The sequence below is a fragment of the Bos indicus x Bos taurus genome, chromosome X (assembly GCF_003369695.1).
Source record: "Bos indicus x Bos taurus breed Angus x Brahman F1 hybrid chromosome X, Bos_hybrid_MaternalHap_v2.0, whole genome shotgun sequence".
Classification (NCBI taxonomy): Eukaryota; Metazoa; Chordata; class Mammalia; order Artiodactyla; family Bovidae; genus Bos; species Bos indicus x Bos taurus.
The window spans coordinates 139,651,832-139,677,611 of record NC_040105.1 but is presented as its reverse complement, the minus strand read 5'-3'; the positions used below and the strand labels follow the sequence as shown (position 1 = coordinate 139,677,611).

The 25,780-nt window shown below is 37.4% G+C and overlaps 1 pseudogene; it reads left to right on the top strand.

The window, feature by feature from the left end:
• LOC113888203 overlaps nt 1–24,089 on the top strand; it is a 73,385-nt pseudogene extending 49,296 nt beyond the window's left edge.
• Nucleotides 24,090–25,780: the final 1,691 nt, after the last annotated feature.

The following is a 25,780-nucleotide window of genomic DNA, read 5'->3' as shown; positions in this document are numbered from 1 at the left end:
GATTTTCTATTTAAAATTATTTTCTCTTGATTATTGGTTGCATTTTTTCTGCTTTATCATCTCACTTTTTTTCACAGTGAGGTATGATTTATTTCACAATGTTAATAGAAGTTACAAAAGGGGCATGACAGCTATAGGGGAGATATTTTCAGAAACTTGCATATTGGTGGCCTATTTGATCAAAAATTTCTACTTTTGTGAGATAAATACAATTTTACGTGCTTTTCTTATTGGAAAGCACTATTGGTATTCTTTATACACTGGAGGGCAGAGCTAGATCTTTTGTTTCTACATACTGAAGTAGACTACAAACTATCATCCAGTTATTTCTCATGAAGCCAAATATGCTCACAGATGTACTTTACCAACTCCCACACTATTAGTCTGCCCATTAATATTTTTTTAATTTAATTTAATTTTTTAACTTTACAATATTGTATTGGTTTTGCCATATATCAAAATGAATCTGCCACAGGTATACATGTGTGCCCCATCCTGAACCCTCCTCCCTGCCTTATGATCCAGCAATCCCACTGCTAGGCATACACACTGAGGAAACCAGAATTGAAAGAGACACGTGTACCCCAATGTTCATCGCAGCACTGTTTAAAATAGCCAGGACATGGAAGCAACCTAGATGTCCATCAGCAGATGAATGGATAAGAAAGCTTTGGTACATATACACAATGGAGTATTACTCAGCCATTAAAAAGAATACATTTGAATCAGTTCTAATGATGTGAATGAAACTGGAGCCTATTATACAGAGTGAAGTAAGCCAGAAAGAAAAACACCAATACAGTATACTAATGCCCATTAATATTTTTAAAAGTTGAATTAATTGCCAGCACTTTAAAACGCCAGTGATTTTTGTATAAAAATATATGGTGGATAAAGTGAACTCTTACTCTGAATACATCTCTCTCTCTCACACACACACATTTTTGCCTGAAAAGTTAAAAATTGCATTTCTAACTGGAGATTCCATATATTATCTGGTTTTAGCATTCACCAGTGAGATACAGTCAACGATTTTTGAAAAGCAGAAGTCAAAGTGGTTCCAAGTGGCAAACGTAATCATGGAGGTTTTTGGTTTACCTGTAAAACAGTTTCCCTGTCACCAGGTTTGTGGAGTTCAAGAAGCAGGGCCAGAAGATGTGTCCTTTAGTTGTTGCAGCTGGTATTTTCATTGCCGGTATGGACCTAATGAAAAAGGCATGCTTCTGGACTAACAGTTAACATTGGTAGTAACCTTTTATTGTTCTTAGAGATAACAGTTAGAGTGAAAGATACAGGATTTCCTATTTTTCTGATTGAAGTAGGGTTGGCAGCTTGCTTGAGGTTTCATTCTTTTTTTTTTTTTTTTTTTACAGTTTTTGTCTTTTTTTTTTATTTTATTTTTTATTCCTTTATTTCTCATGTGTTCCCCATCCTGAACCCTCCTCCCTGCTCCCTCCCCATACCATCCCTCTGGGTCATCCCAGTGCACCAGCCCCAAGCATCCAGCATCGTGCATCGAACCTGGACTGGCATCTCGTTTCATACATGACATTTCACATGTTTCAATGCCATTCTCCCAAATCTTCCCACCCTCTCCCTCTCCCACAGAGTCCATAAGCCTGTTCTATACATCAGTGTCTCTTTGCTGTCTCGTATACAGGGTTATCGTTACCATCTTTCTAAATTCCATATATATGCGTTAGTATACTGTATTGGTGTTTTTCCTTCTGGCTTACTTCACTCTGTATAATAGGCTCCAGTTTCATCCACCTCATTAGAACTGATTCAAATGTATTCTTTTTAATGGCTGAGTAATACTCCATTGTGTATATGTACCACTGCTTTCTTATCCATTCATCTGCTGATGGACATCTAGGTTGCTTCCATGTCCTGGCTATTTTAAACAGTGCTGCGATGAACATTGGGGTACACGTGTCTCTTTCCCTTCTGGTTTCCTCAGTGTGTATGCCCAGCAGTGGGATTGCTGGATCATAAGGCAGTTCTATTTCCAGTTTTTTAAGGAATCTCCACACTGTTCTCCATAGTGGCTGTACTAGTTTGCATTCCCACCAACAGTGTAAGAGGGTTCCCTTTTCTCCACACCCTCTCCAGCATTTATTATTTGTAGACTTTTGGATCGCAGCCATTCTGACTGGCGTGAAATGGTACCTCATAGTGGTTTTGATTTGCATTTCTCTGATAATGAGTGATGTTGAGCATCTTTTCATGTGTTTGTTAGCCATCTGTATGTCTTCTTTGGAGAAATGTCTATTTAGCTCTTTGGCCCATTTTTTGATTGGGTCATTTATTTTTCTGGAGTTGAGCTGTAGGAGTTGCTTGTATATTTTTGAGATTAGTTGTTTGTCGGTTGCTTCATTTGCTATTATTTTCTCCCATTCTGAAGGCTGTCTTTTCACCTTGCTAATAGTTTCCTTTGATGTGCAGAAGCTTTTAAGTTTAATTAGGTCCCATTTGTTTATTTTTGCTTTTATTTCCAATATTTTGGGAGGTGGGTCATAGAGGATCCTGCTGTGATGTATGTCAGAGAGTGTTTTGCCTGTGTTCTCCTCTAGGAGTTTTATAGTTTCTGGTCTTACGTTGAGATCTTTAATCCATTTTGAGTTTATTTTTGTATATGGTGTTAGAAAGTGTTCTAGTTTCATTCTTTTACAAGTGGTTGACCAGATTTCCCAGCACCACTTGTTAAAGAGATTGTCTTTAATCCATTGTATATTCTTGCCTCCTTTGTCAAAGATAAGGTGTCCATATGTGCGTGGATTTATCTCTGGGCTTTCTATTTTGTTCCATTGATCTATATTTCTGTCTTTGTACCAGTACCATACTGTCTTGATAACTGTGGCTTTGTAGTAGAGCCTGAAGTCAGGTAGGTTGATTCCTCCAGTTCCATTTTTCTTTCTCAGGATCGCTTTGGCTATTCGAGGTTTTTTGTATTTCCATACAAATTGTGAAATTATTTGTTCTAGCTCTGTGAAGAATACCGTTGGTAGCTTGATAGGGATTGCATTGAATCTATAAATTGCTTTGGGTAGTATACTCATTTTCACTATATTGATTCTTCCAATCCATGAACATGGTATATTTCTCCATCTTCTAGTGTCCTCTTTGATTTCTTTCACCAGTGTTTTATAGTTTTCTATATATAGGTCTTTAGTTTCTTTAGGTAGATATATTCCTAAGTATTTTATTCTTTCCGTTGCAATGGTGAGTGGAATTGTTTCCTTAATTTCTCTTTCTGTTTTCTCATTATTAGTGTATAGGAATGCAAGGGATTTCTGTGTGTTGATTTTATATCCTGCAACTTTACTATAATCATTGATTAGTTCTAGTAATTTTCTGGTGGAGTCTTTAGGGTTTTCTACGTAGAGGATCATGTCATCTGCAAATAGTGAGAGTTTTACTTCTTCTTTTCCAATTTGGATTCCTTTTATTTCTTTTTCTGCTCTGATTGCTGTGGCCAAAACTTCCAAAACTATGTTGAATAGTAATGGTGAAAGTGGGCACCCTTGTCTTGTTCCTGACTTTAGAGGAAATGCTTTCAATTTTTCACCATTGAGGATAATGTTTGCTGTGGGTTTGTCATATATAGCTTTTATTATGTTGAGGTATGTTCCTTCTATTTCTGCTTTCTGGAGAGTTTTTATCATAAATGGGTGTTGAATTTTGTCAAAGGCTTTCTCTGCATCTATTGAGATAATCATATGGTTTTTGTTTTTCAATTTGTTAATGTGGTGTATTACATTGATTGATTTGCGGATATTGAAGAATCCTTGCATCCCTGGGATAAAGCCCACTTGGTCATGGTGTATGATCTTTTTAATGTGTTGTTGGATTCTGATTGCTAGAATTTTGTTTAGGATTTTTGCATCTATTTTCATCAGTGATATCGGCCTGTAGTTTTCTTTTTTTGTGGGATCTTTGTCAGGTTTTGGTATTAGGGTGATGGTGGCCTCATAGAATGAGTTTGGAAGTTTACCTTCCTCTGCAATTTTCTGGAAGAGTTTGAGCAGGATAGGTGTTAGCTCTTCTCTAAATTTTTGGTAGCATTCAGCTGTGAAGCTGTCTGGACCTGGGCTTTTGTTTGCTGGAAGATTTTTGATTACACTTTCAATTTCCGTGCTTGTGATGGGTCTGTTAAGGTTTTCTATTTCTTCCTGGTCGAGTTTTGGAAAGTTGTACTTTTCTAAGAATTTGTCCATTTCTTCCTCGTTGTCCATTTTATTGGCATATAATTGTTGATAATAGTCTCTTATGATCCTTTGTATTTCTGTGTTGTCTGTTGTGATCTCTCCATTTTCGTTTCTAATTTTATTGATTTGATTTTTCTCCCTTTGTTTCTTAATGAGTCTGGCTAATGGTTTATCAATTTTATTTATCCTTTCAAAGAACCAGCTTTTGGTTTTGTTGATTTTTGCTATGGTCTCTTTTGTTTCTTTTGCATTTATTTCTGCTCTAATTTTTAAGATTTCTTTCCTTCTACTAACCCTGGGGTTCTTCATTTCTTCCTTTTCTAGTTGCTTTAGGTGTAGAGTTAGGTTATTTATTTGACTTTTTTCTTGTTTCTTGAGGTGTGCCTGTATTGCTATGAACTTTCCCCTTAGGACTGCTTATTCTTCATTGTTCTCTTGGCAGTCATCCTTTGCATGAGGATATCCAGTTATCACAGCACCGTTTGTTGAAGAGACTATTTTTCCTACTGAATTGAAACCATTATTGATGGTCAGATGACCATAAAGTTAATACTTCATTTATTATCGTCAATTAGATATCTGTGCTCATCCAAGTGCCAAACAATTTTGATTAATGTAGCTTTTGTAAGAAGTCTGAAAGTTGGGAAGTGTAAGTCTTCCATCTTTGTTCTTCATTTTAAAGATGTTTTGGCTCTTCTGTGTTCCTTATATTTCGATATGAATTTTAGGGTAATCATACAAATTTCTGCATAAAAGGCCACTGGGATTTTGAGGGCTTTCATTAAGTTTGTAGAGTGTTTAGAGAATATTACTTCTTACCAATATTAAATCTTCTGATTCATGAACATGGATTGTCTTTCCATTTATTTAGATCTTTTTTAATTCCTTTCAGAAATGTTTTGTCATTTTCAGAGCACAAGTTTTGAACCTTTTTGGTTAAATTTGTTTCTACATATTTTATTCTTTTCAATTTTGATAATCACTTTTATTCATTTTCTGAGTTTCATTGCTAGTATATAGCAATAACATTGATTTTTATTTATTGATCTTATATCCTGTTACTTAGCAGAACTTATTAATTCTAATAGCATTTTAGTGGATTTGTTAGGATTTTCTAAATATAAAACCATGTCATCTATGATTAGAGAGCTTCCTTTTCAATATGTATGCTTTTTATTTACTTGTCTGAGTGACCTGGTTAAAACTCTCAATACAATTTTGAATACAAGTGACAAGAGTAAACATCTCTGTCTTGTTCCTGATCTTAGCAGGAAAGAACCCAAGCTTCTCAGTTTAATATGATGATACCTGTGGTTTTTCATAAATGTCTTTCAGTGTTTTTACATAAAATGGTATAGGATTTTGTCAAATAATTTTTCTGCATCTGTTGAGATCAGCATGCAATTTTTTTTCCTTTTCCTATTAATATTGTATATTCCATCAATTGACATTCAGATAATAAACTAACCTGCATCCTGAGATTAATACCACTTGGTAATGATGTATAATCCTCTTAATTTCTGGATTCAGTTTGCTTGTATTTTATTGAGTAATTTTATATTTATATTCATAAGAAATATTGATCTGCAGTTTTCCTTTTCTGTGGCATCTTTGTATTTAATATGGGTATACTACTGGCCTCATTCAATGAGTTAGGAAGTGTTTCCTCCTCTTCTATTTTTTGAAAGAGTTTGTGAATGATGTTACTAATCCTTCATTAAACATTCAAGAGAATTCACCATTAAAGACATCTGGGCCTAGACTGTTTTCTCTAAAGTTTTAAAATTACTAATTTTTGTTTTTGTTATAGGTCTAGATTATCTGTTTATTCTTGAGTCATTTGCAGTAGGTTGTTTCTTTCTAGAACTTTCTTCATTTCATGTAGTTTATCGAATTTGTTGAAATACAGTAGTTCATAGATTCCCTTATAATTATTTTTATTTCTAAAATTTCAGTAGTGGATCTCTTTTATTCTTGATTTTAGTTATTTGAATCTATTTTCCCTTGATTATTTTAGCCAGAGTTTGTTAATATTGCTGATCTTTTCAAGAACCAACTTGAAAAATATGTTCTTTTATGTATTGTTCTTTTATTCTCTTTTTAATTTCAATTCTTGCCTTTATTATTAATTTCCTTCTGCATGTACTGGATTTAGTGTGTTCTTTTTTTTAAAGGTGGAAGATTAGGTTATTTTTTGGAGATCTTTTTAATATACAAATGGCATCCATAGATTCCTCTGTAAGCTCTACTTTAGCTGCATTTTACAATTTTTAGGTTTCATTCATCTCAAGATATTTTCTAATTCCCCTTATGATCTATTATTTGACTCATTTAATAAATAATAGTGTGTTTAATTTCCACATATTTTAGGATTTCCTAAATTTCCTTGATTCCTAATGATTACTAATTTTATCTACTCTCTTTGTATACTTTCAAGCCTTTGTTGATATTTGTGTTTTAGCTGAAAACATCATCTATCCTGGAGGAATATCCCATGGATATTTGAGAAAAATAGGTATTTTGCTATTATTGGGTGCAAGTTTCTATAAATATTTGTTAGATCTAGTTGTTATATCAGAGAAGGTGATGGCACCCCACTCCAGTACTCTTGCCTGGAAAATCTCATGGACAGAGGAGCTTGGTAGGCTGCAGTCCATGGGGTCTCTAAGAGTTGGACATGACTGAGTGACTTCACTTTCACTTTTCACTTTCATGCATTGGAGAAGGAAATGGCAACCCACTCCAGTGTTCTTGCCTGGAGAATCCCAGGGATGGCGGAGCCTGGTGGGCTGCCGTCTATGGGGTCACACAGAGTCGGACATGACTGAAGTGACTCAGCAGCAGCAGCAGCAGCAGCAGTTGTTATATAGTCATGTGATATCCTTGATGATACTGTGCCTTTTAGTTCTATTCATCATTGAAAATTGGAGTATTGGAGTCCCCATCTATTATTGTTGAACTGCCCATTTTCCTTTTCAAGTCTGTCAATTTTGCTTCATATATTTTGGTTCTCTGCTGTTAGATGCTAGAGTATGTTGACAGGTGGCCATCAAAAGTTATGTCTACCCAGAACCTGTGAAAGTTTTCTTATTTTGATAAAAGTATCTTTGTTAATATAATTAAAGACCTCAGTATGTGGTTATCTTGGGTTATCCATGTAACCCTACATCCAATGGCCTGTGTCCTTATGAGATAAGGACAGAAGAAGGGTTTATGATGCATGAAGTGTAGGAGGCAATGTGACCACAGAGACTGGAATGATACAGACAAGAAAAGTCAAGGAAAGTCAACAGACACCAGAAGCTAGAAGAAACATGGGAGAATACTTCCTAGAGCCTTGAGAAGGAGAGAGAACCTGCTAGCATTTTGATTTTGGACTTCTGGCCTCAAGACTTTTTTTTTTTAATATAAATTTATTTATTTTAATTGGAGGTTAAGTACAATATTGTATTGGTTTTGCCATACATCAACATGAATCCACCACAGGTATACATGTGTTCCCCATCCCGAACCCCCCTCCCTCCTCCCTCCCTGTACCATCCCTCTGGGTCGTCCCAGTGCACCAGCCCCAATCAAAGACTTTTAAGAAGATAATTTCTGTCATTTTAGCAACAAAGACTGTGGTTATTTGTTAGGCAGTCAAAGGAAACTTTGGTTTATAGTTTTATGTTTATAATTTCCTTCTAAGCTCTATTGAGATAGAATCTAAAATTTGCTAACATTTAATGCATGCATCTTGATGAGTTTGGACATATGCATACATCAATTCAACTATAATCAGTACCATAGTTAGAGTACTGAGCTATTCATCACCTTAAGAATTGTGCGATTTGCATGTAGTAAGAATACTTTACATGAGTTCTATCCTGTTAACACGTTTAAGTGTGATGTATTGTATTATTGACTATAGGTAGTAAGTTGTTTAACAGATCTCTGTAACTTATTCCTGCTATATAATTGAAATTCTATACCCACTGAAAAACAATTTCACATTTTCCCCTCCCTCTAGCCCCTAGCCAACAAATTTCCTGCACTGTTGCATGTCTATTAGATTTTGTTGTATCCTGAATATTGTGAATATTGTTTTGTTGTGTGTCTGCTTATACGTCTCTATATAAAAAATGATGAACCTTGTTCTGACAAGCAGTGTTTTGAGTCAGTTATATCCTTCTGAATCTTTTTTAAAGCTTTCTTAGTGTAGATCTAAAGTAGTATTTCGGAGAAGGCAATGGCACCCCACTCCAGTACTTTTGCCTAGAAAATCCCATGGACGGAGGAGCCTGGTAGGCTGTAGTCCATGGGGTCGCAGAGTTGGACACGACTGAAGTGACTTAGCAGCAGTAGCAGCAAAAATATGGAAAGGACCTAGTGCTCATTTAATTTTCATAAATATTCATCATTAGGAGTCGGTCACGACTGAGCGAGTTCACTTTCACTTTTCACTTTCATGCATTGGAGATGGAAATGGCAACCCACTCCAGTGTTCTTCCCTGGAGAATCCCAGGGGCGGGGGAGCCTGGTGGGCTGCCGTCTATGGGGTCACACAGAGTCAGACACGACTGAACCGACTTAGCAGCAAAGTAGTATTTAATAGTACCAGTTAAGTTCAAGCTGATGTCATGACCTTCCTTATGTTCATACTGAATGCTTCAGGTGTTGTTCAATGAGTTCTTTCTATTCTGATTGTCTCAGTCTTGTGTGAACAATGATAGTTGTTCTGTTTACTGTTCCCCTCAGGTAGTTGTTTTTCTCTGATATTTGTTCTTTTCCTGAACTGTGGTGTTGGAGAAGACTCTTGAGAGTTCCTTGGACTGCAAGGAGATCCAACCAGTCCATTCTAAAGATCAGTCCTGGGTGTTCTTTGGAAGGACTGATGCTAAAGCTGAAACTCCAGTACTTTGGCCACCTCATGCAAAGAGTTGACTCATTGGAAAAGACTCTGATGCTGGGAGGGACTGGGGGCAGGAGGAGCAGGGGATGACAGAGGATGAGATGGCTAAATGGCATCACCGACTCGATGGATATGAGTTTGAGTGAACTCCGGGAGTTGGTGATGGACAGGGAGGCCTGGTGTCCTGCAATTCATGGGGTCTCAAAGAGTCGGACATGACTGAGTGACTGAATTGAACTGAACTGACCTTTTGAAATTTTATTCTATGGTGGTTCCGCTTAGAATTTATCTAAAGATGCAAGGGGACCCCTGTGCAGTTTTCTAGAGTGTGTTCTCTGGGTTTTACTTTCGATTTGGTATACTTCCCCTAAATTTTTAGATGTCTCAGTCTCCTTTAATTCTGATCTCATTCTCCTCCTATCAGGGAAGACTATCTGGATCATGACTTTGTTGTAGATATACATGCTCAGTCGTGTTTGACTCTTTGTGACCCCATGGACTGTAGCCTGCCTAGCTCCTCTGTCCATGGGATTTCCCAGGCAAGAACACTGGAGTGGGTTGCCATTTTCTCCTCTAGGGAATCTTCCCAACCTGGAAATTGAACCCACGTCTCCTGCGTTAGCAGGAGAATTCTTTACCACTGAGCCATCAGGGAAGCTCATGTTGTACATATAGTTAATGTCAGTTCATTACTTCATCATGGTACCAAATATTTTAAGAAGGGGTCAGGAATTTCCCTTATTCAGTTTGTTACCAGTACAATGGTAAGATTCTGGTGATATCTCTGTGCCTCCCAGGTGGCACTAGTGGTAAAGAACCTGCCTCCCAATGCAGGAGACATGAGAGACATGGGTTTGATACTTGGGTCGGGAAGATACCCTAGAGGAGGGAATGGCAACGCACTCCAGTATTCTTGCCTAGAAAATCCCATGGACAGAGGAGCCCTGCAGGCTATAGGCCACAGGGTACAAAGAGTCAGACACAACTGAAGCCACTTAGCACGCACATCAAATTTCTAAATCACAGAGGTTTTTTCCCTCCTGTATAGCTCAAATACCAGTATTTTAAGTCTTAGTATAATTCTCTTTGCTGTAAAGTTTTTCTGCTTGCTTTGCAAGCCTAGGTTTAGGTAACACTTTTGCTGGGCCATTTCTTACACTTGGTGAAGCCTGGTGTATCTCAAGATCTCATATTTAGTTTAATGTCTCATCCTTTGCTGTGTTGGTGTCATTAACTCAGTCTGGGCCCTGTTCACCTTTGAAGTCTCTCTTAGGTCTCCTACCCTGTCACCAGCCTTTGGTTTGCTCCCACTTTGCATTTAGTGAAGGTTCCATAGGAAACATCAGCAGATTGTCCTGTGACTAGGGATTTTCTAGATTTTGCTCCACCATTCCAGCCCAAGTATAATGGTTAAAAGTTAATATTTTGGTTGGTTTATCTTTTCTCCAGTCTATGACAAGTTTGTTGTTCCTCCTGCTTTGCTCAGAGAATAAATCAGTTGTTTCTTCTCTCCTAGGCAGGGCTCATTACTTTATGTAACTTAGATTATTTGGTTTTCTTTGCATCCTTAGTCCTCTCTTGTGTTAAGCATATGATTATTATAGTTTGTACAACTTCTTATTTTTAGAATGGGAAAGATACTCCTTCATGAATGTCTAAATCATAACCAATAGGGAAAGTCTCCTAAGTATATTTATATTTTGTTTTTTAGTTTAGATATTTTTCCCCACTGTATCTACCTCCCATGCAAACTTGGAAATGAGATGTGCACCTGTGCCTCTATGCATTTCTATGAAAGGAAAACTTTCAATGGGCCTTTTCTACATGTAGGTCATCTCACCTGAGAGGCATCATTTTAGGGAAAGCATACAAGAGTTTAGCTACTTGTTTTTTTATTTTATTTTTAAACTTTACACTATTGTATTGGTTTTGCCAAATATCGAAATGAATCCGCCACAGGTATACATGTGCTCCCCATCCTGAACCCTCCTCCCTCCCCATACCATCCCTCTGGGTCATCCCAGTGCACAAGCCCCAAGTATCCAGTATCATGCATCGAACCTGGACTGGCAACTTGTTTCATACATGATATTATACATGTTTCAGTGCCATTCTCCCAAATCTTCCCATCCTCTCCCTCTCCAACAGAGTCCATAAGACCTGTTGAATTAAAAATAACTCTCACCCCATTAAAATATTGCCATTGAAATTGAGGTAATAAGCAAAAAGTTATTAGTGCCAAGAATAAACACCCAAAGTCTGGTATTTATCATTGTTTCCCTTTAATTTCTGAACTGACAAATGATAATTGCTCAGGCAATTAAAATAATTAGGAAAATGTGGAGGCACAAAAGGAGAAGCCTTTTAGAAGTTCATTTAAATGCATAAGGAGAGATTCACGCATGTTTGCTGCACCTGATGCTGGAGGAGACTGATTACCAGGTGCTTTTTAGTGGGCTAACAATTGATAGATCACATGCCATCTGAGTTCTTTCTGGGAACAGGGCCCACTGGAAGCATATTTACCTCAGAAGATAGGTCTAGTTTTAAAAATGGCTTCTTGGGATCTTGGGATTTATATTCTCTTAAATGTCTTAGTAATGAAGGATGGTTTTCAGGATCCATATTTGCTCAACATCTTGTAAATTTGTAGTATTTTTTTTTTTTATGGAGGGGGACATATTATTTTTGACTATGTTTCGTGGTGGTGGCTTAGTCTCTAAGTTGTGTCTGACTCTTACAATCCCATGGACTATAGGCCTTCAGGTTCCTCTGTCCATGGAATTCTCCAGTCAAGAATACTGGAGTGGGTTGCCATTTCCTTCTCCAGGGGACCTTCCTGACCCTGAGATTGAACCCCGGTCTCCTGTGTTGACAGGCAGATTCTTTACTGACTGAGCCACCAGGGAAGCCTGTGACTATGTTTAAATGAAAGTTAGAAAAATATGAGTAAGATCATTGGATGATATTACTAGTTTAGAATGCTTATTTGCCTTGTGAGCTCTGAGGAGCCGTCTGAAGAAGTCTACAGAAATAATTAAAAGATTGACACCAGTTTTGTGAAAGAAATGACAGTTTCTGTGAAGAATAGAATAATCATAGGTAAAATAGGCCAACCTTAATTTAGAGAGAATGCATAGTAAAATCAATGAAAGAGGGCATTAAATGTGAGAACCACTGTGTGTACAACAAACACTTAAGCTACTCCATATTCTGATGGGATAGTGTCAGCCGGGATTGGTGTCAGAGATTGATGATACAGTTTCTAAGAGATTATTTTAGAAGTGAATAGATGGTATTTTATTACAATTTTATAAAATTTGTTCTATTAGGCATGACTTATTCAGTTCAGGTATACTTTGTATGAAGTTATTCAGAGTATTGCTGTAGACTACTGATATTTGTATGCACTACTACCAAATTATTTATCTCTGACAACTCTCCCTTGATTTAACTAATATAAAGGTATATTTCCTCTAAATTAAAATGGTCTTTATAACATAGAGATTTTTTTCTTATTCACAGAAACTCATTTATTGTATTAAACACCTGTCATGCAGGATATGAAATATTTTTTGTGTACAGTACCTATTAATCCTCTGTTCATGCCCAGGTGAAGTTGAACGAGTTTAGCTCATAATAAAATTTACATGATGATGAAATTTGAAAGGAGAGTATTCAGTGAATTTGGACAAGAGAGGGTTTCACTAAAAATGGTGCTAGTTGATGTTAGGGTCAGCAACAGTCATTTGGAAGAGATTCTTAAATGTGATAAGCTGGAAGGCTTATTTCAAAATAAATTAATATGCCATTCTACTTTCCATTACTTAAACATGATGAATGATATCAAATAAATCACTGACTTGAAAAATAACTCTCCTAAATGATATTTTGAAAAATGCTTAGAATAACAACAATAGTCTATCAGCAGTATTTATTGACTGCTCACTTTATGTTGATTGTGTTACTAAGCATAAATATCTATTGAATGTCTGCTCTCTGCAGATGATACTGAAAGTTAGAACACTTAACTAGGCATTATTAAATAAGTGAGTGCAAATGAATATAGTTAAAAATTAGATGTGCGTCCACACAAGGCAAATGAGTGATCTGAATAGGATAAGCTTAACTAGAGAAGGTGTCACTAGGTTGCCATATGAGTTAAAACTGCGGCAGCCTCAATAGGTATGTTGTATAAGTAGAATGGTTTTGAAGCAGCACCCAAGTGCTATCTCTGTTCAAGTCAGTTAACTTGCCTTTACCTATTCAAAGTAGAAATACCTTTTCAGGTACATGAACAGATTTTCAGTCTACTTACTCATAAAGATTTTATGAATTCTTTATATTTTGGATTTTGTCTTCGTTCTATGAAATGTATCACTTTCTGACTCAAAGACTAAAGTGGACTGCTAGTGATTATCTCAAGGGAAAAAGGAAACTCTAAAATAAATTGGTATCATTTAACTTCTTAGTCAAAACCAAGGGAGTGGAACAAGGATTGTTGTACTGTGAATACATGAATATTGAAAACTGTATCATGGTGCTACATCCTCAAGAGTCCTGCATAACCATACTTCCTAGCCTTCTTACAGATAAAATTCTTTGAATATTTTAAAACCCTGGCTACAATTTGCATTGCTTTGGGACCAGAACTATGGAAATACTGAGTTAGAATATGGTGGAAAAAAGTTTATAATTTGTGATATTTGAAGAAAGCAATCCTTCTCAAATGTCTTTGAAGCAAGAACCCTTCTAACCAGTTACATAACTATTCCAGATGGGAATGCAGATAGATCTCGGTTTTGTATCAACTTTGCCATGAAATAGACTTTGTTCCTCTGATGGAATTTCCTTACTGTCTTTTTTAGAGGTAAAGGTGAATGTGGTATCATTTTGGAAGTAAGGAATAACATGTGCCAAGTCCATGAATTATTTCCCCACATACAGATTAGTTTCAAAAGCAACATGTCAATGTAAATCACCCTTTGAGCGTAATCAGAGGACTTTTCTATGAAAGCAGTAGATTTAGTTTACCTCCCTGGGATTAATACTAAAGATATTTTGAAGTTTAAACCTGATTATGTGTTTTGAATATAGTTTTTATTAATATAAAGCCCTTGATATCCTATGAACAAAGCACAGTCTGCAAGCTGAATAGGTAATAAACATGTATTTGAGGGATAAACAGAAAATGCTTAAGATATTTTCTAAATATTCTTCCTGCTGTGATCCCTATGCCACACAGAATCTGTTAGGAATTATAATCCATTTTTTATGTCCTTGAAAGAGATCTAGTAAGGAAGTCTTCAATTTTTCGTAAGGCTTTAAATAAACCATAATGGCACTCTGGAATATATCTAGAGTGGGATTTCTTTTCAAACTATTTTTTGAACAGAAAGCATTTTAAGCAATGAGCTCTTTCAGTATCTGCTCTGAAGACATTGGCCAGGTGCTTCAGTGAATAATTCATTCACAGCTTTCCTTTCACAGTGAACTATTCAGAGTGGTTTAAATGATTGTACAAAGACTATCCAATATGAAGGTTTAAAAAATGTCCACAGTGTACTTTCCTTTCAAGCTACAGTAAGCAGTGTGATAGCCCCTGAGACAAACAAATACTATATGGAAGTTTCTGTTTGGCTTCTGGTTGAGCTGTTAGCCACTGGATTTTGCAAAGAGATAGAGAGGAAGAATTGGGCCTCATTTGGAAATGGTTTACACCCAGGTATTAGGAACAGACATTGTTAATCCTGAGAGGGAATAAAGTTTCAATGAAGTTGAGTTGGGTATACTTATTGTAACCTTTACTCTTAGTTGATGTAGACAGAACTAGAGATCTATATCTAAATATGTATATATAATTCTTATATGTATAATTGCTGCTGCTGCTAAGTTGCTTCAGTCGTGTCTGACTCTGTGCGACCCCATAGACGGCAGCCCACCAGGCTCCCCTGTCCCTGGAATTCTCCAGGCAAGAACACTGGAGTGGGTTGCCATTTCCTTCTCCGATGCATGAAAGTGAAAAGTGAAAGTGAAGTTGCTCAGTCATGTCTGACTCCTAGCGACCCCATGGACTGCAGCCCACCAGGCCCCTCCGTCCATGGGATTTTCCAGGCAAGAGTTGGTTGCCATTGCCTTCTCCGATATGTATAATTACACATATAGTAAACTTTTTCTCATTCATTCATCACCTGTACTTAAATATGCTTTAAATGCATCTGTATGTGTATGTTGTTTAGTTGCTAAGTCATGTCTGACTCTCTGCAACCTCATGGACTGTAGCCCGCCATGCTCCTGACATGATTTAGAAATAAAACAACAAAGTATGTATATATGTATGTGTGTGCTAAGTTGCTTCAGTTGTGTCCGATTCTCTGCTACCCTATGGACAGTAGCCTGCCAGGCTCCTCTGTTCATGGAATTCTCCAGGCGAAAATACTAGAGTGGGTTGCCATGCCCTCCTCCAGGGAATCTTTCTGACCCAGGGATCAAACTTGTGGCTCTTATTTATTTTTTTTTTTTATGTACAAGTCTCTGTTTATTCATAATTAGATGTAGGTTATTTTTATACTTTTATTTTTGTGTACAAATTTGCTTAACAATCACTCAATTTCTAGGCCAGGTTCTGGTAACTGAAGAGCCTTTATACGTAGTTTATATTGTCTAGACCTGCAAACTCGCGTCTCTTATGTCTCCTGCACTGACATGCAGGTTCTTTACTGCTAGCATCACCTGGGAAGCCCATGTATATGTATTTATAAGTTTAGGATTTTTAAAAATGTATTCTATTGATAGTCTCATAACAACAGGTATGATACTATTAACTATGTTCTTTTTAGAACTCATCTATTTTAGTCTGGCAAAGCCTTCTTTACATTCTTCTCTTAACTTTACTCTGACTTTTTATTTTCATGTTCTTCACAGACAACTCTTTTTATATAATTCATAAGGTTTTGGTTCCCCAGACCTCTATCCATAACTGTCATGTACGCTGTGCTTTTTCAGGCATGGTGTGTCTATTCTACTGAATTTAACTCTTCCCTTTATTCAGTGCTCACATGTCTAAATATCACTCTTTAATTGTGGACATGCATTTGAGACTGATTTTATAAATGTGATTTTTATGAATATATTTGTGTAGTTCAACCTCAGTATGTATAAAGTCTAATATATCATTACTTAATCTCATGTATTCTCTCTTATGATCTCACCATCTGTCCAGTCACCAAACATTAAAATTGTAGTCATCATTAATACCATTTTCTCATCTTTTCCACCTTTCATAAGCATTTCAGTCATTCATAAAATGTAACCTATTTGTCCCTTGTAATATTTCATCCATCTCCTCTTTTATATTCTAGTCAATATGTCATCCAAGTTCTGGTTCTCATTTCTTTTCTCACCCATTCACTTCCTACCTATGCCTGGAATTTTTTCTTTTATGTCTTAAATCTTCTTGCAAGGACATACTCAAACCCATCTCCTGATAGAAAGCTATTTTCTCTTTGCTCCTCTTTTACTTGGTTGTGCACATTCTGCTATGTCTAAGTAACTCTAATATACACCCATCTACATGTCTGCTTTTTCCTTCTAGATTTTAAGTTCTAAGATGTATAGGCCATATCATATATATTTGTCCCTTACTGGGGCTTCATGAGAAATGCTGGACTGGAATAAGCACAAGCTGGAATCAAAATTGCAGGGAGAAATACCAGTAACCTCAGATACGCAGATGACACTACCCTTATGGCAGAAAGTGAAGAACTAAAGAGTCTTTTGATGAAAGTGAAAGAGGAGAGTGGAAAAGTTGGCTTAAAGCTCAACATTCAGAAAACTAAGATCATGGCATCTGGTCCCATCACTTCATGGCAAATAGATGGGGAAATAATGGAAACAGTGGCTGACTTTATTTTTCTTGGCTCCAAAATCACTGCAGATGGTGACTGCAGCCATGAAATTAAAAGATGCTTGTTCTTTGGAAGATACACTATGACCAACATAGACAGCATATTAAAAAGCAGAGACATTACTTTGCCAACAAAAGTCCATCTAGTCAAATCTATTGTTTTTCCAGTAGTCATGTATGGATGTGAGAGGTGGACTATAAAGAAAGCTGAGAGTCAAAAAATTGATGCTTTTGAACTATGGTGTTGGAGAAGACTCTTAAGAGTCCCTTGAACTGCAAGGAGATCCAACCAATCCATCCTAAAGGAAATCAGTCCTGAGTATTCATTGGAAGGACTGATGCTGAAGCTGAAACTCCAATACTTTGGCCACCTGATGTGATGAACTGACTCATTTGAAAAGATCCTAATGCTGGGAAAGATTGAAGGCGGGAGAAGAAGGGGACGACAGAGCATGAGATGGTTGGATGGCATCACCGACTCAATTGACATGAGTTTGAGTAAACTTCAGGAGTCGGTGATGGACAGGGAGGCCTGGCATGCTACAGTCCATGGGATTGCAAAGAGCTGGACACAACTAAGCGACTTGTGTGAAATTGTTTTTGTTTAGTCGCTAAGTTGTATCGAACTCTTGCAACCCTATGGACTCTAACCCACCAGGCTCCTCTATCCATAGGTTTCCGAGACAAGAATACTGGAGTGGGTTGCCATTTCCCAGGGATCTTCCTGACCGAGGGATTAAACCCAGGTCTCCTGCATAGCCAAGTGGATTCTTTACCAGTGAGGTACCAGGGAAGCTCCTTGTATGATATAGGTACTATATAAATACTTGCTTAAATGCACTCAGAAAATCTTAATAATCAAGATTGATCATTGCTTTGGGCAAATTGGCCTTTGTTTCCATGGAGGAAAATATATCAGGGGTTGTTTGATTCAGTTCAGTTCAGTTCAGTCACTCAGTGGTGTCCGACTCTTTGCGACCGCATGAACCGCAGCATGTCAGGCCTCCCTGTCCATCACCAACTCCCAGAGTCCACCCACACCCATGTCCATCAACTCGATGATGCCATCCAACCATCTCACCCTCTGTCGTCCCCTTCTCCTCCTGCCCCCAGTCCCTCCCAGCATCAGGGTCTTTTCCAATGAATCAGCTCTTTGCATCAGGTGACCAAAGTATTGGAGCTTCAGCTTCAACATCAGTCCTTCCAATGAACACCCAGGACTGATCTCCTTTAGGATGGACTGGTTGGATCTCCTTGCAGTCCAAGGGTTGTTTGATTAGGGAATGTATATCTTTTCCTATGGTAGGATGACATGTAATAGTCTTTCAGTGTTTTGTTTCTTTAAAGGCTTACTTGGGTTTTATTTTTCTCTCTTGTTTTATTTGAATGAACTTTTATCAAAGAGGAGGAAGCTCTTTACAAATGATTAGTACCATAGTCAACTAAATATGTAGCTACCAGATAACCACCAAGTAATTAAAGTCTCACCAATGTCCTGTGGTCCTGGGGTTATAACTGTATGCTGAAATTTCCAGAGTGCAGCCTTTTGTAAAATTCTGTTGGCAAAGAACATCAATGTGGATAACATTCTTTCAAAGAATATCACTGAAGGTAGCACTAGAAAAATATTCTGGCCTTCGAGGGCATTTCTAATAGGTGGGTGGGGCAGTGTGTGACTGGACTGCCAATAGATTTGCCTTTGCTTAACCTTGCCTGGTTTTTATGAACTGAAAATTCTAGGGGACTCATCATTATTTATGCACTACAGTTTTTCATTCCCATTATTCCTCTATATTGTAATTTCTCCTCTCTCTCTATAATTTCTCCTCTATATTATAATTATAATTACATGCTCTCTTCAGAGAGAAAGTCATCCTGGAATGAATTTAAGCACTGAGATCTATAAGAACCCTCAGGTACAACTTGGTAGATAATCAGTGGTAATTATCTATCCAAGATGAAACAGTGAAACTCTTCAGAAATGTGTACTTAATGCTATTCTTATTTTCAAATGGCATGAATAACACAGCCAGTTTTACTTTAAATACATATTATTGTAGGTGATTTGTCATTAACTTTGACAGTGTCAGTCTCTTCTCACTATCATATTCCATTAATTAGTGTTTCTGATAATAGAGGTATCCTTTGTAAGGATCAATGCACTCCTGGCTTTTAAAGACAATATAAAGAAGGAAGGATGGGGAAGAGAGGATGAGAAGAGAAAGGGAGAGAGACAGAAAGAGAAAGAAAAAGAATAGAAGGAGGAAGAGGAAAATGTTGTGGAGCATGAGAAGAGCAGGATGAAGAACCAAAAAAGGTAGAAAATGAAAAATAGGAAGAAATGAAATGAGTAGACTTATGCTAATGATAAATTGAGGAGGAGAAAAGAATAACACAACAAGTAGATATGTGTATGTGAGACAGCAAAAGAGACACAGATGTATAGAACAGTCTTTTGGACTCTGTGGGAGAGGGAGCGGGGATGATGTGGGAGAATGGCATTAAAACATGTATAATATCATATAAGAAATGAATCGCCAGTCTAGGATCGATGCAGGATACAGGAAGCTTGGGGCTGGTGCACTGGGATGACCCAGAGGGATGGTATGGGGAGGGAGGTGGGAGCGGGGTTCAGGATGGAGAACACGTGTACACCCGTGGTGGATACATGTTGATATGGCAAAACCAATACAATATTGTAAAGTAAAATAATAATAATAATAATAAACTTTAAAAAAAAGCAGTCACAATCTACAAAGACACATATCACTTACTGGAAAGATACATTTATAATACCTCAGAGGACTCACATATCTTGCAACTGGTCAGACATCTGATCTTGTACCTACACTTACTTCTTAGAGAGCCTACTCTGTATGTACAGCCTATTGGGTGAACAGTGGATTATAAGACCTTTACCTTAGGCCACAATTAAATGAAGGAGGGGCAGATACCTGATCCAGGGAGAACTATTCATTTTCTCCATGCTAGAAACTTGGAATTGGAACACAACAATTATTTTATTTGGTCTCTTCTGACTCCTGGAACTGAGAAAATCTAGACTCAGGAACCGAGGCTGCCATTCAGGGTTAACCATGTTAGGGCCTTTTGTGGAAAACTTGAGAAAATCAATCTTATGAGAAAGAAGTCTAAAGAAAAATCACAGAGAGAAGGAGAGACAACAGCTCATGTAGCTCCAGAGGTAAGAAGAGAATAATTCGCGCTCCTGTCAGCCTTCCATTTCCTGGTGTCATTCCATTATGCAGGCCAGCTCCATTTGTTGCCTTTGTGTTCTATATCTATATTAATCAACCAGGGCTGCCATAGCAAAATTCAGGGGACTGGATGGCTTCAACAACAGAGAAGTATTTTCTCAAAGTTGGAGTTCCTAGATCAGGTTGCTAGAATAGTCATGTTCTGGTGAGAGCTGTCTTCGTGGCTATAGATAGCTACCTTCTTGCTGTGTTATCACATGGCAGAGAGAGATCTGGTATTTCTTCCTCTTATAAGGTTACTCATCCCATTGTGAAACCTCCCACCCACCCCTAATCCCTGTCATGACCTTACCTAAATATAATTACCTCCAAAGGATCCCATTTTCAAGTACCATCACACTGGGCGTTAAGATACCAACATGAATTTGTGGCGGACCTAATTCCATTCATGGCAATACCTTTGCAAAACAAACACACCCCAATTTTTATGTTTAAGGTAGCTGTGATGGAAATGGTCTCAGAATCTGATTGATCACTAAGTTTCCCTGGTGATTTTGATTCTGCTTCTTTACAAATCACAGTTTGGGAAATGCTGTACCAAAAGAATGTGAAGAATCAAGATCAGGCAATAAAGGGTTAGGGCAGGACTGGCTGCAAAGAGTGACAAAGTAAGCAGAATCAAGGCCATAGCTAGGCTCCAGCAGGAGAGTATTGTGGAAAAAAGTAAGATACTACTCTTACTGAGCAGAATGACACTGGTGTCTGTTTATGACTAGGCTATTCTAAATATGCAGGGATGGGGCAGACAGATGCTGGCATTATATATTCATAGCTCTGATCCCTCACTATTCAGACTTACAGTTCAAAACAAACACCTATGGCTAAAAGACTGTCCATTACATGAGATGAATTCACATAAACTAATCCAGAAACCTAAAAGTCATTCTTAATTTCTCGCTTCATTAAATCTAAATAATACCTGAATTCTTTCAGCACTATCTTCAAAATATCCAGAATACATTTGCTTTTCTCCACCTTCATTAAAACCTTAATATAATTTATTTCTCACCCATACTGCTCTAATAGACATCTGTTTAGTCTTCCTGTTGTCATTTTTTATCCCGTCCAAACTATTTTTCCTAGAGCATCCAGGTACATCTTTAAATAGTGAAAGTATCATATCCCCTTTCTATTTAAAATAGTTCATGTCTTCTAAATTCTCTTTAGGATAAAGCTCAATCTCCACTTAATGGTTATAAGTCCCTCTATGATCCCTCCAGCTTTACCTCTTAAAATCTTATGCCTGGAGCTTTGAGTTTCAATAAAATTTAACTGTTTATTGTTTCTTACCTTTACCATATTTCTTATTCTCATATATTTTTTTCATACCCATGAATACATTCATGTAACCAGATGAAAAAAAAAAAGAACTAAATTCTCTTTACAGTAACTCTAAAAAATCTCTTTATGATCCCTCAAGCTATTTCCTTCTGTCTAAACCTAATCGCCATAATTGTAGGTTATTTTTTCTGTTTTTAAAATTTGATATAAATGTATATATTACTTTATAACTTTTGCTCAACATTGTTTATGAGATTCATCCACATTGTTGCATGTAGCAGTAGTTCACACTTTCTCATTACTATATAGTATTCCATTGTATGAATTTGCAACCATTTAAAAATTCATTGTACTGCTTATGGACATTTCAGTAGTTTCCACTTTGAATTTACTATGAATTAAGCTGCTATGAGCATTCTTATATATGTCTCTTGAGGTATATATGCACTCATTTCATCTGGGAAATACCCACAAGTGAATCCTGTTCTTTATTGCTCAACATAATTTAGATCTCATCTCCTCTAAGAAAGCTTCTCTACTCCACAACCCCAAATCCTGTTAGATGATCTTCTTTGTGGGCATAGGAGTCTATGCTTAAGAGAGTACACAACAATCTGTAATGTAATCTGTTTGAAAGCATGTTTCCCCCCATAGATTTAAAGCTCCTTAGGGGTAGGGACTCTATCTTATTCTTTGTATTTTTAGTGCATAACAGAGTTCCTGGTACATGGACAATCAATAATGTTTAGTAATATATAAGTATTAATGCAGCCATATATGCAAATCACATATTAATGGACTGGACCAATACTGAAGAGTTCTGAAATTGTCTAATTAATAAACTTCTGAGCACCTGAAGTGAAGTGAAAGTCACTCAGTCATGTCTGACTCTTTGCAACCCCTTGGAATTCTCAAGGACTGAATACTGGAATGGGCAGCCATTCCCTTCTCCAGGGGGTCTTCCAAACCCAGGGACTGAACCCAGGTCTCCCACACTGCAGGCAAATTCTTTACCAGCTGAGCCACCAGGGAAGCCCAAGAATCCTGGAGTGGGTAGCCTATTACTTCTCCAGGGAATCTTCCCAACCCAGGAATCCAAATGGGGTCTCCTGCATTGCAGGCAGATTCTTAACCAGCTGAGCTACCAGGAAAGTCCACCTACTGTGTGACCAAATGGATGGTAGGTGATGTTGCAGATGCCAAATACAGGCATACCTCATTTTGTTGCACTTAGCTTTTTGTGCTTTGCAAATATCATGGTTTTTAAAAATTGTAAACTGCCACAAACTGCACTCAAATAAGATGGTAAAATTAATGTTTGTGTATTCTTACAGCTCCACTGACCAGATATTCTCCTGATCCCACCCCCCTCTTCCAGATCTCCCTATTAAAATTAGGCCAGTTAGTAACCTTACAGTGTCCTTTACATGTTCAAGTGAAAGGATGAGTAACACGTCTCTCAATTTAAAACAAAAACTAGAAATGATTGAGTTTAGTGAGGAATGCATGCTAAAGCTGTGATAGGCTGAAAGCTAGGCCTCCTTTGTGAAACAATTAGCCAAGTTATGAATGCAAAGAAAAAATTCTTGATGGAAATTAAAAATGCTACTCCAGTGAACACGTGCATGATAAGACAGTGAAGCAGACTTATTGTTGATACACAGGAAGTTTTAATGGTCTGGATAGAAGATCAAGTCAGCCACAAAATTCCCTTACATTAAAGCCTAATGCGAAGAGTTGACTCATTGGAAAAGACCCTGATGCTGGGAGGGATTGGGGGCAGGAGGAGAAGGGGACGACACAGGATGAGATGGCTGGATGGCATCACCGACTCGACGCACATGTGTGTATGAACTCTGGGAGTTGGTGATGGACAGGGAGGCCTGGTGTGCTGTGATTCATGGGGTCACAAAGAGTCGGACACAACTGAGCGACTGAACTGAACTGAATCCAGAGAAAAGTCCATTCCAACCCCTCATGGATCACTTTGAGGGGTTCAAGACTTCAGTAAAAGAAGTCACTACAGGTGTGGTGGAAATAGCAAGAAAACTAGAATTAAAAGTGGAGCCTAAAGATGTGAGTGAATTCCTGCAATTTCAAGCTAAACCTTGAATGGATGAGGAATTGCTTCTTAGTAATGTGTAAATAAATCACTTTCTTTAGATAGAATCTACTCCTAGTGAAGATATTATGAAGATTGCTGAAATAGTAACAAAGGATTTGGAATTTTACGTAAACTTTCTTACTAGAGCAGCAGCAGGGTTTGAGAGGATTGACTCCAATTTTGAAAGTTCTCCTGTGGGTGAAATGCTATCAAACAGCATTTCATGTTACAGAGAAATTGTTCATGAAAGAAAGAGTCAATTGGTATAGTTAACTTCATTGTTGTCTTATTTTAAGAAGTTGCCACAGCCACCCAAGCCTTCAGCAACAATAACTCTAGTCAGTCAGCAGCCATTGACATGGAAGCAAGACCTTCCACCAGCAAAGAGATTAGATTTGTTGAAGGCGCCGATGATGATGGTTAGCTATTTTTTGTAAGCAATATAGTATTTTTAAAGTAATGCATGTGCATTTTTTTTCAGATGTAATGTTATTGCACACTTAATAGACTACACTAAGAGCTGACTCATTTGAAAAGACCCTGATGTTGGGAAAGATTGAAGGCAGGAGGAGAAGGGGATGACAGAGGATGAGATGGTTAGATGGCATCACCGACTTAATGGACATGAGTTTGGGTAAATTCCAGGAGTTTGGTGATGGACAGGGAGGCCTGGTGTGCTGCGGTTCATGGGGTCACAAAGAGTCAGACATGACTGAACAACTGAACTGAACTGATAGTGTAAACGTAACTTTTATGCGCATTGGAAAACCAAAAAAATTTTGTGACTCTTTGTGTTATTTGCTTTATTGTGGTAGTATGGAACTGAACCCCAAACATCTCCAATAAATGCCAATAGTAAAAAAAACAAAAACAAACAAAAAAAAAAAACAGGATAAGCATACAGTTTTGGTCAGTAGAATTAATTTGTATTCACAAAATTGTCAGAAAACAATAAATAGTTAACCGTATTATAAAATGGCTCTTAGTACTTAGATTTCAGAGAAGGGAGAGACTGTTGAAGTTGAAAGATTCTCAAAGATGAGTTTGGGTAAGTGCTGGAGTAGGTATATCATGTTTAGGAAGGAACAGTGTGGGGAGGTTGAGGAATAGCACAATGATCTCAGATCTGGCAGATTTGCTTTTCATATTCCTCATCACTTCTGTGGACCAAGCATTGTGTTTTGAGACAGACTTGGTGTACTTTTGGACTAACAGATATGGCTTACAGAGTCCTCCATGTCTTACTAAGTAAATTGCCCTTTAATCTATATACAGTGGAAATTCAACTGATGGGTGTCATGAAGGCAAGTGATAAATCATTTGGAGGATGATGAGGGTCTGAATTATGCAGTAACAGTAAAAGCATGTGGAAGTTATCGAGAGGTGGAAAAACTAGAATGTCATGGTACCAGGATATTGTAGTGTGTGGTGCATTTTAATGCAGCAAATATGACAACATGGAAACATTTTTGAAACAAATATGGTGCTTTGCCAATTTGTGACCCAAAATATTTCAGTGGAACATGGAAATATGTAATTATTTTTAATACTGATATTTTTCTTATAAGGATGGAAACGTCTTCGGATCTTGCTAAATTTTGACAAAATAATTCTTACATTGAAATGTTGCTGTGCTGTATTAAAAGAAAACCTTAAAATGAAGTCTCATCAAAGGCTTTATAAGTTATGTATTCATGTATCTGGGACACACTTTGTACTCTGGAATGAAGAAGCAACAGGCAGTTTTCATGAACAGATTGAGAAAGGTCTCTATAAACTAGGAGTTCTTAGGATTTAAGAACCATGATAAACTAAGATGACTCTAAGCTTACTTTCTTTTTTTTTAAATTTTATTTAATTTTTAAACTTTACATAATTGTATTAGTTTTGCCAAATATCAAAATGAATCCACCACAGGTATACATGTGTTCCCCATCCCGAACCCTCCTCCCTCCTCCCTCCTCCCTCCCCATACCATCCCTCTGGGTCATCCCAGTGCACTAGCCCCAAGCGTCCAGTATCGTGCATCGAACTTGGACTGGCATCTCGTTTCATACATGATATTTTACATGTTTCAATGCCATTCTCCCAAATCTTCCCACCCTCTCCCTCTCC